Source organism: Rutidosis leptorrhynchoides, chromosome 11 (genome assembly GCF_046630445.1).
Source record: "Rutidosis leptorrhynchoides isolate AG116_Rl617_1_P2 chromosome 11, CSIRO_AGI_Rlap_v1, whole genome shotgun sequence".
NCBI classification, from domain to species: Eukaryota; Viridiplantae; Streptophyta; class Magnoliopsida; order Asterales; family Asteraceae; genus Rutidosis; species Rutidosis leptorrhynchoides.
In genome coordinates, this window is record NC_092343.1 from 319984253 (window position 1) to 320003060 (window position 18808).

The window sequence follows — 18808 nt, forward strand, 5'->3', positions numbered from 1 at the left end:
TAGACACAACGGAGATGATAAACACTAGGTTTGACTTACGAACAATACCCTCAAACATTACCCATAACCTCCATAGCTATAACCCATAGTTTCCTTAGCTTTGACTCATTTGAAAACTCGGTTTGAAATCATTTGGACATGACCTCGTTGTAGTATTTTATGTATAATACTAATAAAAATAACATTAATACTACTGATAATAATAATAAGATTAATAATATTATTAATCTTAATAATAATAATAATAATAATAATAATAATTATATATATATATATATATATATATATATATATTAGAGATCAGAAGAGAAATAAGAGAATAGAGTGTGAAGAAATCGGCCAAACAGATCGTGCTTTGTACACCTTTGCTGAATTCAAACCCCATGCGATCGCATGGGTCTGAAGGCATAATGCCATGCGATCGCATGGCCAGCTGGTACGCAACCAATATGTTTTGTTTTCTTGTTTGTCGACATAATATTTACTGTAGCAAATAGTGTTTTAGTCTAACAAATAGTGTTTACTGTAGCAAAATGATTTTTACTGTAGCAAATAGTATTTTACTTGTACATTATGTTTCGCGCTAAGTACCTTTATTTAAACATCAACCGTTTAACATAATTTTTTAATATAGTAAACATATATTGAAACAATTAAGTTTACTGTATAGTATCATACACTTAATACTTTGTTAACGTTTTCAATTCATAATATACACATATCTATTTACACATAATTGTTCGCGAATCGTCGAGAACAACTGAAGGGTATTTGAATAGTTCAAAAATTTTGAGATTCAACTTTACAGACTTTGCTTATCGTGTCGAAAACATTAAATCATGTCGAGAATTTGGTTCAAAATAAGTCGAAATTTTCCGGGTCATCACATAATGGTACTTCTATCCTTTAACTTTATATAATGTTTCATTATTATTATTTGTGATATCGTTACCATGATTAGGGAGTAGTTATCTTTAGTATATGTTATGATGTAGTCAGTTATAATGCCGAAGTAACATTATGGTTTGTGTATGTTGTCAAGGTGCTTTTCGATTATTCTTTAAACTCGATCGCTTTTCCAACTAATAGAATGTAGTTATCGGCTCTATTAGTGGGAAGTCGTGAACCCCAATTCAGAGTACACTATCGGTGTCACCCCTTGGTAAGAGTAGTCTATCGGATACAATGTAAGTTAGACTGAGGCACACCGGTTGTAGTAAGTCCACCGAGCCTTGGATTCCGACTGAGGACTCTTTCTAATTGAAACGTCTAGCTAAACCCATAGTACATTGTTGGTCCTAGACCATGCTAGTGTAGTCACCAAGCATATAAACTTCATACGTACATACTGAAGCATAACGGTTGTTGTAAGTTGTACCTCAGCTAAGTAAGGCCATGGAACCCGGTCAGTACTGATTAGTACACTTCACCATAACGCGGTCTCAAGCATTGCACCCAGCTTGAGGGATTCTTAGTTAATTAAGGTACTGTTTGTTTAAACACATAAAGGATTGACCCGTTAGGGTAACCAAACGTGTTCATGGAAGTCAAACCTGACTTGGCCATGGTGTTTTTTATGGTTGAACTCTTTTCAAGGGCCTAACTATCTTAATTTTAACCCAATCATTAACGAAAGCATCGAAACACATCACGTCTCTCGGATATGGCATACCATGTATTCTATTATGCTTAAGAAAGTTTAGACCTTTGTGGAATGTTAATACGTCACCTAACCGAGTCACTCAATTGGATGATCCGTCTGAACGTGTATGCCTGTAGTCAGACTGCACGGGCGTCGGGGGTAAGGGACATTGCTGTCTATTCAGAATCTTTAAGCCTAACGCATTACCCAGTGACATGTCTTTTGATAGGGGCATTAGGACCAGTGTAGTGAATACAAGATCACTACCTATTCATGAGCCAGCATTTTATAATCTCAGAAAAGTAACTGACGAAACCATAGTATGCACTTGCTTTAACCTTATCTGAATTAAAAAATTTGTCGCATTTACTTTATTTTATCTTCTAAACTAGAAAACCCCAAAATTAGGTAATAAACCACTACTCCTTCACTTTAGGAATATCTTAAGCTTTAATTATAAGTTCGATTCTACTGATATCTTAAAAATTCGACCTTAGGTCACACTTCCCTTACTCACCAGGATAAGGAGTAGTACGATTTAAGCCCCACTAAATATAAATTAAAAACTATTGCTCTCTCTTCACGATAGCTGATCCTGACGCCTTGCAGCCTAATGACACTGCATAAATAAAACCGTCCATTTCGGTCATATCAGGAGAGGAGTAAGTTTTTGGCGCCGCTGCCGTGGAACTGGTATCAGACAATACAATACTGCTTCTATCAAAGCTATTTGCAAGAATTTAGTGGTGTCTAAAAAATACAATTATACACGGACTTGGTTGTTGGATTTTCCGAACAGTCTCCAATTATATTGGAACCAAAAGGATCATGCCTCTCCGTAGTCAGTCTGGCCACTTGGTTTGTTGAATAGTTCGTGCGAAGCTCTGTTATCGAAATGCCAGGGAATCAGTAGCAAGAACCAAAAACATATTTAAACTTAGGATAATTACCCTAGATTACCTTAATTACCTTAGATTATATTAGATTACCTTAAATTACTTTAGATTAAGATCACTTTAGTTTACTCTTAGATTAAGTTAGGAACTTGGCTTATCTACCTAAAATTTAAAACAAGAGGGCATACTCAGTGTATGCCCCAAAACCGATCTAGACCAGGGCCGTTATTATAAATACATGATCTAGACGCAATAATCTCTAAAGCACGCAAAGAAGAACGAATCGGAAATTGAATGGCGTTACGCGTTACTCTAGCAGAAAACACCAAACCCTCGATTGAAGGTCGAGGAGGACCAATTAGATTCCCAGAGATTCAAGGACACTCGTTAGAATTAAAGCATCACATTATACAGCTCATCCAAAATGGCTGTCAATTTCATGGACTACCGAATGACGATCCTAACTCTCACCTAGATAAATTCATATCTCTTTCAAACTCCTACAAATAGCCAGGGATAGGACAAGATAAAGTCCGGCTATACTTGTTCCCCTATTCTCTCATTCATCATGCACAAACATGGTTTGAAGGATTGGAAAAAGATTCCATCACATCATGGACGGATATGGCTAGTAAATTCCTAACCAAATATTTCCCTCCTTATAAACAAACTAAGCTTAAGAATGACATCATTAACTTTAAACAAAGTTATGATGAATCTCTTTACACTGCATGGGAGTGATTCAAGACCCTGCTGAAGAAATGCCCTAATCACCAGCTAGAACGGTCAGCCCAAATCTGTACCTTCTACAATGGTCTTACGGTAAATCATGGGACGATGATCGATGCAGCAGCTCAACGAAATCTGATGAAGCAAATCGCAGACGAAGCATGGGAATTGCTCGAGAACATGACGATGCATCATCATGACTGGAACAGTGGTGAAACAACTTCATCATCTGCTCCACTCTCCGCACTTAATAATCAAACGGAGGCCATCAAATCCCTCACGGACAAGATGGAGTCTCTTGCCAAACAACTCAGAAAATTGAAGACGCAGTCGCAGCAGGTTAACCAGGCTGAGGCTTGTGTTAATTGTACCAACCCGCAACCCACTAAAGAATATCAAGTTGAGTGACGGTTTAGTTTGTTATGTTCAATACCCAGCTCGTCAATCAAATCCCTGATTCAATTAACCACCTAAGGTTAACCAATTTCAAAGAAATAACCAGCCTTTTCGCTATCGTTACCCACCTTATCCACCCAAACAATCTCAATTAACTTACGATCAACCACTTCTACTCACTGGGCCACCGGCTGAGAAAAATTCCCCAACCACCCAAATTATGAAAGTAACCAACCCTGCTCTCGGGACTGATGATCAGTTGACTCGGTTCATTTAAGGACAACAACAGCTAAATCAAAGAACCGCATCTAGACAAGACCAGACAGAGATACTCATGCGAAACCAATTAGCTCTGCACAAAAGTCTAGAAACGCAGCTCGGACAGTTATCACAATGCCTTGAAGTCCGACCACAAGGAAGATTACCTAGTAATACTATATAAAACCCCCACATAGAGGAAGCTAAACAGATGGACTCCATAATCCCAAAGAAAGAACCACGGAAAAGGTCAGCTAGGCTCAAGAACAAATCGACATATACTCAGAAGCTGCCCACTCAAACTCCAGTTCGCGTACCTTATCCTGGAAGGCTACTAGAAGAACTATCCAAGCTTGATACCTACAAACTTGACGGAAGATTCCTGGACACCATGTCCAAAGTTCTCAACAAAAAGAGATACATCCAAAGGCTTCTCTCTACAAAGGAAAGGATACCAGATTCCAACAAAATTCCACTGAGTGAAGAATGCTCGACATTACTCAGAAACTCTCTACCAAAGAAACTAGGAGATACGGGCTGATTCATTTTCCCGTATTCAATCTACCAATCTAGAACCATTCATGCGCTAGCAAATTTAGGAGCAAGTATCAACCTAATTCCATATTCTCTCTACAAGTGATAAGAGCTAGGAGACTTGTCACCAACCAAAATGAAAATCCAACTTGCCGATCACACAATTCGATATCCTAAGGGCATAGTTGAGAACATCTTGGTGAAAGTCGACAAATTCTTGTACCCTACGAATTTCGTAGTGATGGACATTAAGGATGACCTACATAAGCTAATAGTATTAGGGACACCTTTCATGAACACGGCTAGGACTATCATTAATGTGTACAATCAAACCTTGATCTTGCGATCACATGGGGAGAGCGTTACCTTCAAAATTAACCGACCTACCGATCATTGTAGACATGCATAGATGTTTGCTATTTCCACCAGACGGATCACTTCCGATGATGAGTCCCCACCACCAGTCGATGATATTGAAATGGGTGTTGAATCACAATCTGCTGACGACCCAGAAATGGAAGAAGAGGATCCCAGCGAAGAAATAGAGGAAGAATCTGAGGAGGAAGAAGAAATGGGAGAAGTAAAAGAAACTATGATAATACCTTCTCTAAGCATGGAAGCTAATCACAATCATCATGAATAATTAATGAGGCTAGAGACAGAGGATCACATTTTAATTATTCGTTTCAAGAAGAAAACTGCTAAGGTCGAAGTTCAAGATATAGAGATCGACCCTGCCAGTGACGAAGTGAAACACAAGAATACTAAAGAAACCCGTTCATCAGACGAATCCACAGAATAAAACTATACCAATGATGATGAGGAAGAGCAAAATGAGGACATTCGGGATGATTCATATTCTCCACCAAATCAAGAGGAGCCTGACTCTTCTACAGATCAGATTCCGGTCATATCTAATCTCGCCGACATGATAACCTTTATCAATGACACCAATGAATTTGAAGATATTCTCGAAGCCATCCGTAAATCAACAATTAATTTCACACCGCACTTAAAAGAACGGATCAAGGCTATCAGAGATGAATACAACGAACCATCCAGGCATAGCCTGGATGGCCACCGACACTTCTAGTGAAGGGAGCCACCCGGGTTCGAATCTTGGCACAGCCATCTCGTTCAAAAAGGGAGCTCACCTGAGGTTGCTTTTCCTGGTAACCGTGAGGGTCGGCTTGCGGTTTACCCGGTGGTTTACTCGCTGTGTTGGGGCCAATGTGCCTGCTTCATAGTTGGGGTTCCACCGTTAGCACAAAAAAAAAAAAAAAAGATGAATACAACGTCTATCTACAGAGAGAAGATGATAATGTTGAAATCTTAGAAAGGCGCATTCAAGACTTTATCAATAATCTTCACGATCATATTTACCATGAAGAAAGGCAACGAGAGCATAATTCAGTAGTTTGCACTATTCTCGAGACAAGATTTTGTCGAGATCAGAAGATCATCTACTCTAAGGTTTACAACGCCTTAGCCAGATCTGCACTTCCGTTCTCAGCAAACCAACGAGCACTACTGACTCTCATTCGGACGCATATGGATCTTTCTACCGGTCGCCCGACTTATCACTCTGACTCGCAAATGATCGAAGATATTCACAGCCTCTTCGTTCTCTTGGAAAGAGATAATTTCAAAAGCACACCAGACAGAGTGTTAATTTACGTAACAATTGATCACTACACTGAGCTGATTATCAAAGAGTTGCGAGACGTAGTACCAGAAGAAGGGAGGCGCAACAATCCGTTCTCACATCTGGAAATTTATCGAGTCAACATTGCCACCTTTGTTACGAAGCAATTAGCACGTATTTTACACGAATCCACGGAACCTAGTTTACTATTCAAAACTAGATGTTGGGAGATATATTCTAAGACGGTGACATTAATGCTTGGGTCAGGACTGCTTTTCACTTCTTTTCAGCTTCGCCTCTTAACAAATTTGTACAAAGCTACAGACTCTTATTGTGGAGACCACCGTTCAGAAGATTTTGAGATACTGAAGATACAATTTCTGACACTATTTGAAGACCTCCAAAATGAACATCCCGTCAGAGAAAAAATCACCACAAGCACGGCCTCCATGATTGACATTCATGGATCAATCAGCAGAGCCGTGGACCATATTCTTATAGGATTCTCGTTCACCAGTAGAAACCAGTAATTACAGTTACCAGATTAGGGAATATTTTAGTTCAACTCACAATGAATAATTTAAATTAATTTCCACTTGTGTCTAAAATGAAAAATACTTTAAATAGTATGAAAATGGGACTATAACTCACCTTAAAGCAAATGAAGCAACGACACATAAATGTGAACAGCAAAAGGTAAAGTGATCAAGAATGATCACAATGTCGACCTATAAATAAAGCAGGTCGATATAAATAACTAACTTAGGTCAAGTCTTAGTACAATAACCATAGTACTTGTTGTAGTAAAGCATAGAACATCCCTCGGTATGATTCGATATGAGCAGGACATCGTATAACACGTATTTTCTATTTTTAGAAAGTTTCAATTTTTAGCAGGTTTTCATTTTTGAAAAGTTTCTATTTTTGGAAAGTTTCTATTTTAGTAAAGTTTCTTTTTTTAGAAAGTTTCTATTTTTAGAAAGTTTATATCTTATCTTTGGAAAGTTTCCTTATTTAGAAAGTCAACAAAAGTCAACTGAAAGTCAAAGTCAACCGAAAGTCAACTCAAAAGTCAACCTTGGTCAAAATTTGTCAACATTGAAATTTAAAGTGTAAATTATAATAATAATATAAGTTATAATATTATTTAAAGTAATATTTGTATAAAAATGTCATATCATAAGTTTAATTGAATTAAATCGAATTATAAAGTTAACATAAGTTTAAATGATATAATATATATATAACATAAGTATTTAATTAATTAATTAAATATTAATCATATCATAAGTATTATTAGTTAATAATGACTTATTAATCATAATATAAGTATCTTGAATAAATTATGAAATGTTACACATATCATAAGTATTTTAACATAATTATTAAACCATAAGTATTTAATAATAAAATTGTATTATATTTAAATAATAACTAAGTCTTATAATAAATAAATAAATAATTAAACTTTATTATAAGTCTTGATATAATAATCTCATAACATAAGTTTTATACTTATCATAAGTATTTTCATTAATAATAAATGTATTATTAATCATAAGTTTAATTATAAGAATAATTAAATCATAATGTAATTATTAAATGACATAATAAATATATATCATAAGTATTAATTAAAAATAATTACTTTTATATCATAAGTAATTTAATTATAATGAAAATCATTATTTATAACCTAAATTTCAATTTCATAACCATAAGTTTAATTAAAAGTTCGCCGGGTCATAACTTGAGCCTCGGGTGTCGGTTTTTGACGAATTTTATATATATATCCTCAACTAACCAACCAACCCGACACCTTAGAAAACTCAAGAACACCCAAAATCAGTTCATGGGGTCGTGAAAAACAGCCATGAACCAACTATTTCTTTAATCCGATTTAAAACATGTTTTAGCCATTTCGGGTGATCCGTGGCTCGAATTTCGATGACCAAAACATGAATGTTCATCCAATCATCAATCCTAACCCAATGGTACACCCTAAAGGCTCCAAATATGGTCACAAAGTCGGACCAAAACTGATCTCACAAGTTAACACATTTCAATTTCAACAAAACACTAAATTATGCATATTTTATGATCCGTAACTCGAAATGACATGAATCCAAAGCATACAATTATGATCTTGATGAGAGGAACTCAAATATACACTTTAATTAGTCATAAAAATATGTTAAGTTCATTGATTTTAACAAAAAAAAACCCTGTCCATTTTTAATCATACCAAAAACACATGAAATCGAGCATTTCTAAGCACCAAATCAATAACACAATCATACACAAGTACTATACTATCAAAATATGATTATAATCAGTAAAATTAAATAGAAATGAAAAATATAGGGTTTGAAATTATACCCTAATCAAAGATTGATTAATATGAACGCGTAGAGGAGAACGAGAGTAATCCGATTATACTAAAAGCCCTTTGAAACAAGCTCTAGATTGATAAAGATGATGATGATAATGATGGTGATGGGTGACGGCTTCAAGAGAGAAAAAGGAAGAAAGAATTGAAAAAATAAAAGCTAGGTTAGAATGAGAGGTAGTGAAAATAAAAAGCATAAGTATTACTTAATCAATAAAATGACTAAACAACCCCCCATGCTCCATGGGGGAGTTTCGACCGAAAACATCCAGGGAGTGGTCTCCCTTTAGCCCACTTTGAAGTATATTGTAATTGCTTGTGGCCCGAATGCCCAAACGAAGCCCGAAATGCTAAAACACCGTTACACGATTAAATCTTCGGAGGAATCACTCACACGCGAGAAATAAAATATAGAAATATTTTATATACTCATATGATAAAAAAATATCATTATTAAAATAATTTGGATTCAAAAATCTCAAATGTCTAATCGTTGGTTTGAAAACCGAAATGATTCACCAGATAGAAATACACGACACGTAGAAACGTACAAATTTAAATACGAATACATATATTCATATAACATGCAATAAGGAATATATTATTACTAAAATAATAATATAAGTCATAGAAATGATGTGGTATGAATATCAATTAACAGACGTTAAATACAAACGGTAAAAGATAACGGAAAAAGTAGGGTCGTGACAGTACCTTCTTGTTACGGAAATTTCGTCACGAAATTTAAGCAGGTGCAGGGGTTGACTCGCTATTTGAGAACAAATGCGGGTACTTCTATCTCATCTGATCTTCACATTTCCAAGTGAACTCGGGTCCGCGTCTAGCATTCCATCTAACTCGGACGATAGGAATCTTACTCTGCTTGAGCTTCGTAACTTCTCGATCCATAATCTCGACAGGTTCCTCAACAAAATGGAGTTGTTTATCAACATGAAGTTCATCAAGAGGAATGGTTTCATCGGCCTCAGCTGTCATAACCCGACCTTAACCATAAGGACGAATACAATAACATATGATTTCATCGCGAGGTATTGACCTCTATATGCGACATTTTTCAAAAACTGCATTCGTTTTTACAATACAAACCATAGTTTTTATTACAAATACCAGGTTTAAACAACTTAATAATGATTATCGTTTAGCGATAATCTTAGACTTACAAACTTTACATGTGATAATAACAATACGACTTCCAACATATTTTACATTACAAATCCTCCGATATGCAGTTTTATTTTTGACACAAATATGTATACTCAAGATCTTGCTTAAATTCAACATGTTGCAGCGGAAGCTTTTAGTTATCACCACTACCCATACCTTGCGTGGTTTCTTGTTTATTGTTGGATTGTTGATTACCTTTCCACTTTCTTTTGTTTTCTGATGTCTTAACATCGGTGTTCTTATCCAGAATAATCTGGTCCATCAACTCGTTTGCCATGGTGATGGCTTCATGAATATTCTTGGGTTTCGATGCTGTAACATTTGCCTTGACATTTTTAGGTAAACCATCTTTGTACAGTTCTATCTTTCGTTCTTCGGTTGGTACCAATTCGGGACATAGCAAAGCTAATTCCATGAATCGCTGATTGTAGTTGGTGAGTTCAGTACCAACAACTTTCAGGCTTCGTAATTCAGCTTCCAACTTCCTAACCTCGTTCCTTGGACAATACTCGTTGATTAGCATTGTTTTGAATTCTTCCCAGGGAGTATCATAAGCTACATCTCCTCCTACGGCCTTCACATAGTTTTTCCACCACGTGAGTGCACTATCTTGTAAGGTGCACGATGCATACTTGGTCATGTCCTTCTCAATACAACCACTGATTTTAAACACAGACTCAATCTTTTCGATCCACCGGGTTAAACCGACCGGTCCTTCTGTTCCACTGAATAATGAGGGCTTGCAACCTTGAAAATTTTTGTAAGTACATCCCACACTAGGATTTGGGTTAACTGCATCACCTCTCGCAGCCTCGACCCATAACATTCTATCGTCCACTCGCTGATTGATGAGTTCCTCGATTTCTTGTTCCGTCATTCGGTTCAATCGCGCCATAATCTTCAATAAGAATGAAAAAAATAATTATTCACATGGAATATTATAGATGTAGTATGTATTTACAGTACATCGTAGCTTATTAATAATATGAACCAATTATTATTATAAAAGCCTTTTCTTCTTATTAGCGTTTTATAATTATATCTAGGGTAGTACCTACCCGTTAAAGTTCATACTTAATAGCTTAGTACAGAAATCAATTACTATCACCCAAATAATACTCAACCATGAAAAATTATTGCATTTCACACTTCACTATTTACATATGCTTATCTTACATCAAACATTAAGCAAACCACACTAGTAATATTATACAAAACGTTATATGATCCCATGGTTTAAAACAACAGCGCATCATTTAACCCAAAACATTTGTGTTCAAAGAAATCGCTTAAAGGTTATCTTGACTGTCTCCCTGCGTTTTGGCTGAGGGGCTGAAGAACTGGATGCCGAGATAGAACTAATAGGAATAGCGGGAACAGGGGTGGAAGTGTCTGGTGGATTTAGTGCCACAACATCCTTACTATGCTCGGGATTTGGATTCTCTAATCCAGTAGCCTTTCGTTTCTTTCCTCTTTCGAACTTGTCTTTCGTAATTTCCTGTATTTCTTCCTCCTCACGATCACTTTCCGATTCCTCTTCAATTGATTCATCCGAAAATTGTGAGTCTTCCCCAAAGGTGTCGTTTTCATCATTGGATAGGTTAATGACTGGAACACCATCTAAAGATTCTGATTCGGAGTCGCTGAATATGATAACAAGTTCTAAGCTAGACATCTATCACATAACAACTAGCACATTAGTACCACATAATATTTACATATTAATTTTTAACCAACAAGGATAAGCAATAGTTTTCTAAATCAAATACGGTCAAAGTTCAGATTCACTAATGCATCCTAACAAACTCGATAAGACACACTAATGCAAATTTTCTGGTTCTCTAAGACCAAAGCTCTGATACCACATGTCATAACCCGACCTTAACCATACGGACGAATACAAAAGCATATGATTTCATCGCGAGGTATTGACCTCTATATGCGACATTTTTCAAAAACTGCATTCGTTTTTACAATACAAACCATAGCTTTTATTACAAATACCAGGTTTAAACAACTTAATAATGATTATCGTTTAGCGATAATTTTAGACTTACAAACTTTACATGTGATAATAACAATACGACTTTCAACATATTTTACATTACAAATCCTCCGATATGCAGTTTTATTTTTGACACAAATATGCATACTCAAGATCTTGCTTAAATTCAACATGTTGCAGCGGAAGCTTTTAGTTATCACCTGAGAATAAACATGCTTAAAACATCAACATAAAGTTGGTGAGATATAGGTTTAATGCCGGCAGCGTTATAAATATAGACCACAAGATTTCATATATAAGTGTTTTAATAAAAATATTCTAAGTTGTTGAGCACTTGATAACCATACTTAACATTTAATCAACGTCGCATATTCCCTTTATTATGAAATCTTACTACACCGTACCAAGTGTAGTCACCGAAACGAAGTACTGTGCAACCGTTGAATACTGGTCGTCCAGTCCGGTTGGGGTTGTCAGGCCCGATAGATCTATCAACAGGATTCGCGTTTACAATACCTCATGTAAATAGTAGTTACCAAGTTACAGGGAAGTATGCCAGTGGTACAACTCAACGTAGAATATATATTTTTAATCACTTGTGTCCATAACGTAAATCATAAAATGCATGTATTCTCATCCCGAAATATTTAGAGTTTAAAAGTGGGACTATATACTCACTTTTGCCTTGAAGATATATAACACGACTTGGTCTCCGATTGATATCACGAACCTAACCATATATATAATATATTAACATATTTTCTTTTCAAATAATTGTTACATATATATATATATATATATATATATATATATATATATATATATATATATATATATATATATATATATATATATATATATATATATATATATATATATATATATATACTTATATTACTTTTAATATTTTCTTAGTCCATAGTTAGCAGTCCGATGTTAATGGTCCACAATTAGTTACTCAATAAAATAAATAAAGACCCCATCATATTCGTATTGATCAGAATTAATCTCGACTCATGGTACCATGTTGTCAAATGATGTGTTGCATACATAAAGTACCGTGTTGTCAAATGACGTGTTGCGTACAATCATGAGGTCTTATGATTAATCTTCTCGTGTTGTTTACGGGTGGTCCTGAAATATATAAAATCAAATCATAAGTAAATATATATGAAATATCATATTAATTAGAAAATATATGATTAATTTAATTTTTCTCCAAATATTTTCGTAGCTAAACTAGCTTCGGATACCCGATCTTGTTTTAGTCGTAGTTTCTTCATTACAACTCCGTTTTTGTTGGTTCAACTTGCCACTTCCTTGGATCGAGTCAAATTTTAAGAATATGAACTGAAAATATCTTAGTTTATATTCAAAATCACAGGTTATAGGTCAAACTTTGGTGAAACTTATGAAAGTGATCATTTTCCATCATAAAAACAACATTTAATGATCATTTTTCTAAAAATACTTACACTTTGAGTTAAACCATGAAATTTTTATGTGTTAACATATTCATAAGAAATATCATTTTTCCAAAACATGAACTTCCAATTCAAAGTTTAAGATGGTTTTTAATTATCCAACCCAAAACAGCCCCCGGTTGCACTCCGACGACGTAGATTCAGTTTTAAGGTGTTCTTTGTAAAACCAAGTTATATCTTGTTAAGTTAGCATATCATTATGATATATTACAGGTCTTGAAGTGTTTTAAATGTTAAGTTAGAAGGATCTATTTAGTTTGCAAACAAGTTTGAAATCATTCAAACTATGTTCTTGTTGTTAAAATTTTACAACATAAAATAAGATAGCTATATAAATAGGAATCGAATAAAATTATGAACAAGGTTACTACCTCAAGTTACTTGGACAAAGTTACTGTAAAAGATGAGTAAAATCCTAGAACCAAAGGAGTGGTGGAGTTGGATCAAAAGGTTGGAAGTAAACTTGTATAGTTGGAAGGATTTTTGAAGTGTTCTTGAGTGGTTTTTCTTATGAAGATTAAGGGTTGTTTTTGAAGCTAGATCTTCATGGTAACTTGCTGAATTGTTGAAGGTGTTTAAGGGTTATCGAAGTGTGTGTGTTTTAGCTAAGAAATGAAGATAAAACTTGAATCAAAATGAGGATACTTATAGCCATAAATGGCGTTTTCATGGGGAGATAAGGATAAGATTTTTAGTTTGTTATTTTTCTAGATATTTTTGATAATTGTCAAAAGCTAAATCCTCACATGTTCCTTAACTGATTAGATCTAATTATTGGTGTATTTTTATGGGTATATACCAATAGTAAATACGTATAGAAGATGGGTATGATACGGGTACATATACCCTAGGTATACGTATGGAAATCTTGAGGAAACGGAACGAGAATTTAAATATAGCTATCTTTTGTGAATATAGTTATATTGTTTTATGTATTTAAGTCCTTGAAAAGTGATTAAATACATTATATATACGATACATGTATAAGTATTATAGGTTATAAGTATATATATCAAAGAATGTTACGTATAGTTATCATTTTGAAAACTTAAGTTAGTAGTTTCAAAATATACTTATAACTCATTGTCATTAGTACACAATAAGATGTTAAACCATCCTTAGATCATGTTAAATATATATAAATACATATATATACACAAACGTATAATTATCGTATGTTATATAGTTCGTGATATCATCGGTCAAATTGGACGGTAAAACGTTGTGTAAAACTCTTTTCAAAAACACAAGTCTCAACAATTTAGATTGCTTATCATGTTGGTAAGGTTTAATTTATGTAAATATTAATCTCATAAGTATAAAACGAGCGAAAAAATACGGGTCGTTACATCAGCCAAACATTTCTTCAAATTATATACATGAAAAACGTCATGAACAGCGCTAAGTTCTTGTGGAAATTTCAAACGATAAGCCACGGTTCCAATTCTTTCAATAATCTCAAAAGGACCAACATAACGAGGATTTAACTTTCCTCTCTTACCAAAATGTACCACACCTTTCCATGGTGATACCTTTAACATGACACGGTCACCAACTTCAAACTCTAAAGGTTTCCTTCTACCATCAGCATAACTTTTTTGCCGACTCCTAGTGGTTTTCAACCTTTTTTTAATTTGCACAATCTTCTCGGTAGTCTCATGAATAATTTTTGAGTCTGTGAGTTGAGCATCCCCAACCTCATTCCAACAGATAGGAGATCTACACTTTCTACCATATAGTGCCTCAAACGTTGCGGCTTTAATACTTGCATGATAGCTGTTATTATAAGAAAATTCAGCCAACGACAAATATCTATCCCAACCATTACCGAAATCAATAACGCACGCTCATAACATGTCTTCCAATGTTTGAATGGTCCTTTCACTCTGACCATCCGTCTGTGGATGATAAGCAGTGCTCATATCCAATTTGGTTCCCAAAGATTCCTGTAGAGATTGCCAAAACCTCGATGTAAATCGACTGTCTTAGTTCGAAATAATAGATACAGGAACACCATGTCTGGAAACGATTTCCTTCAAATATAAGCGAGTGAGCTTCTTCATCGAATCAGTTTCCTTAATTAGCAAGAAATGAGCTGACTTTGTGAGTCGATCAACAATAACCCAAATGGTATCATAACCACCCACAACTCTTGGTAACTTCATAATAAAATCCATCTCAATACCTTCCCACTACCACTCAGGAATTTCAGGTTGCATTAAAAGTCCGGACGGTTTCTGATGTTCAGCTTTAACTTTAGCACAAGTCAAACACTTAGCCACATAAGTAGCCACATCAGCTTTTAAATTAGGCCACTAATATAACTCCTTAAGATCATGATACATCTTCCCTGAACCAAGGTGAATAGAGTATCTTGACTTATGAGCTTCATCTAAAACAAGTTGTCGCAAGTCACCAAATTTCGGAACCCAAAGACGTCTCGCAAAATACCGATTACCATCTGCTCGTACCTCCAATTGTTTACTCAAGCCTTTCATATTTTTGTTTACAGCATTCTCCTCCTTCAAGGCTTCTTGTTATGCCGCAATAATCTGCCTTGCGAGGTTTGTTCGAATAGCCATATTGAAGGCTCTAAACCTACGAGGTTCAACTCTCTCCTTTCGACTTAAAGCATTAGCCACAACATTGGCTTTTCCATAATGATAAAGGAGTTCACAATCATAATCGTTCAACAATTCAACCCATCTTCGTTGCCTCATATTCAAATGTTTTTGGTCAAAGATATGTTGAAGACTTTTGTGATCAGTGTACACTGTACATTTGACTCCGTATAAATAATGTCTCCAAATCTTGAGTGCAAAGACAACAGCTCCCAAATCTAAATCATAGGTTGTATAATTATGTACATGAATTTTAAAATGACGTGACGCGTAAGCAATGACTTTCTTCCTCTGCATCAAAACCCAACCAAAGCCCTGACGCGAAGCGTCATAATAGATAACAAAATCGTCATTACCCTCAGGTAGTGATAATATCGGAGTAGAAGTTAACTTCTTCTTCAGAGTTTGGAAAGCAGACTCCTATTCATTTTTCCACTCGTACTTTTTCCCCTTATGCGTTAAAGCAGTCAAAGCAGTCAGAGGTTTCGCTACTCGTGAGAAATCTTGAATGAACCTTCTATAATAGCCTGCCAAACCTAGGAAGTGATGAACCTGAGTAGGAGTCTTCAGAATTTCCCACTTTTCAATTGCCTCAATCTTGGCAGGATCAACTTGAATTCCCTGTTTACTAACAACGTGCCCAAGGAATTGAACTTCTTTCAATCAGAACGCACACTTTAAAAACTTAGCGTACATCTCTTCTTTTCTTAACAAATCAAGCACTAAATTCAAATGCTCTTCGTGCTCTTGATCACTCTTGGAATAAATGAGAATATCATCGATGAAAATGATAACGAACTTGTCCAGATAAGGATTACACACACGGTTCATGAGGTCCATGAACACTGCAGGTGCGTTAGTCAATCCGAACGGCATAACCAGAAATTCGTAGTGACCATAACGGGTACGGAAAGCGGTTTTCGGAATATCAGTTTCTTTAACGTGCAGTTGGTGATAACCAGAATGAAGATCGATCTTAGAATAAACGGATAAACCTTAAAGCTGATCGAACAGATCATCAATTCTCAGAAGAGGGTGACGATTCTGAACAGTAAGCTTGTTCAACTTGCGATAATCAATACACAACCGGAATGAACCATCTTTCTTTTTAACAAACAGAACAGGAGCTCCCCAAGGGGACGAAAGAAACCTTTGTCTAACAACTCATGAATTTGACTTGAAAATTCTTGAAGTTCAGAAGGAGCGAGTCTATAAAGAGCATGTGCTACAGGAGCAGCACCAGGTACAAGATCAATTTGAAATTCTACTGCGCGATGCGGCGGAAGGCCAGGTAAATCCTCGGGAAATACCTCAGGAAAATCTCTAACAATATGAACATCACCAATCCTTTTCTCTTCTTTATCAGATTCTACGACATGGGCTAGGATAGCATGAAAGCCTTTGCGAAGATATTTATGAACTTTCAAACAGCTAATAAGATTTAACTGTCTGCATTTCTTATCCCCAAAAACCATCAGCGGCTCTCCAACCACACGAGTAATATGAACGGCTTTCTTATAGCACACAATTTCAGCATGATTCTCAAATAACCAATCCATACCAATAACAACATCAAAACTTCCTAGCTCAATCGGCACTAAGTCTACCTCAAAGTCTCTACCAGCCAGTTTAATATTACACTTACAGTACACAGTCTTAGCAGTAAGCACCTTACCATTAGCTATCTCTACAACATAAGTTCTGTCCAGAGGAGTTAACAGAGTTTTGATTTTTGGACTAAATTTACTTGACACAAAACTTAAATCAGCCTCTTAATCAAATAGTACATAAACTAATAAATCATTGACCGAGAACGTACCAGTAACAAGTTTTGGATCTTCCTCGGCATCCCTGGCATTAATGTTGAACGCCCTTCCACTTGCGTTCTCAGTTGTCTTCTTATTGGGGCACATATCACGAAAATGCTCAGGCTTACCACACTCATAACAAACCTTCTGAGTACCACCATTCTTCGACTTTCCATTACCACTACCATTACCACCACCCGCAGCAGGAGGTACAGTATTCTGCATGACTACCTTACAATCCTTAGCAATGTGTCCCTCCTTCGAACACCTATTATAAGTTACCGAACAATAACCATCATGAGATTTATAACATCTCGGACAAACACGCTGATTGCGGGTATTATCCCACAATTATTCGAATCAAACTACCTAGTTTTAAAGTAGAAGTATTTACGATTATTCGAACCAGAAGTATTTTGTTTCTTTTGCTGATTTTGATTCTGGTTGCAGGTGTTATCACACTTCCTTTTTCCATCATCAGCCTTCTTAACTACTTCATCACCAGCATCCGACACAGTTTTCTTACCCCTTCTCAATATCTTATCATTTAGCTTATGTGCCATCGATATGGCAGCTTAATAGTCTGGGGATCACTAGACTCAACCCCAGTCTTAATCTGATCGGACAACCCATCAATATACGCTTCAATCTTGAGGTCTTCCTCAGGATAAATATTTGGGCACAACAGCGTTAATTCAAAGAACCTTTGATCATAGGCATCGATATCGGTGCCCTTCATCTTCAAGTTCTTTAATTCAGTCTCCAACTTCTTGAGTTCACCCCTTCAAAGGTAGCGGGTGATCATCCTCTCTTTAAAGGTATTCCAAGTAAGGCTATAAGCAGCATCATTACCCAAACTGTTAACCAGATTATTCCACCAGGTTAAAGCACTGTCCTTTAGAATACAGCTGGCGAAACTGACCTTGTCCTCAACACGGACTCTACTAACCCAAAAGATAGACTCTAATTTCTCAAACCAGCGGGTAAGTCCGATAGGCCCTTCTGTGCCACTAAATTCCTGTGGTTGACAAGCCATGAAAGTCTTGTGGGAACACCCCACCTGATTGTTGACATTAGCATTAACATTCACATTAGCATTAACATTAGCTGCCATTGTAGCTGCTATCCCTTCAGAAATTAAACGTTGCATGCGAGCGTCAGATGACTCACGGGGAGGCATGATCTTCAAAACATAATAACACAACCATTAGTACTA

At 35.8% G+C, this 18808-nt stretch overlaps 1 non-coding gene across 1 annotated transcript; it reads right to left on the minus strand.

Moving 5' to 3' along the window:
- Positions 1-3211: 3211 nt before the first annotated feature.
- LOC139879098 (small nucleolar RNA R71) lies at positions 3212-3317 on the minus strand. Its single transcript, XR_011769949.1, has one exon. It is a non-coding gene; the product is annotated as a small nucleolar RNA R71 (small nucleolar RNA).
- Between the last annotated feature and the right edge of the window lie 15491 nt (positions 3318-18808).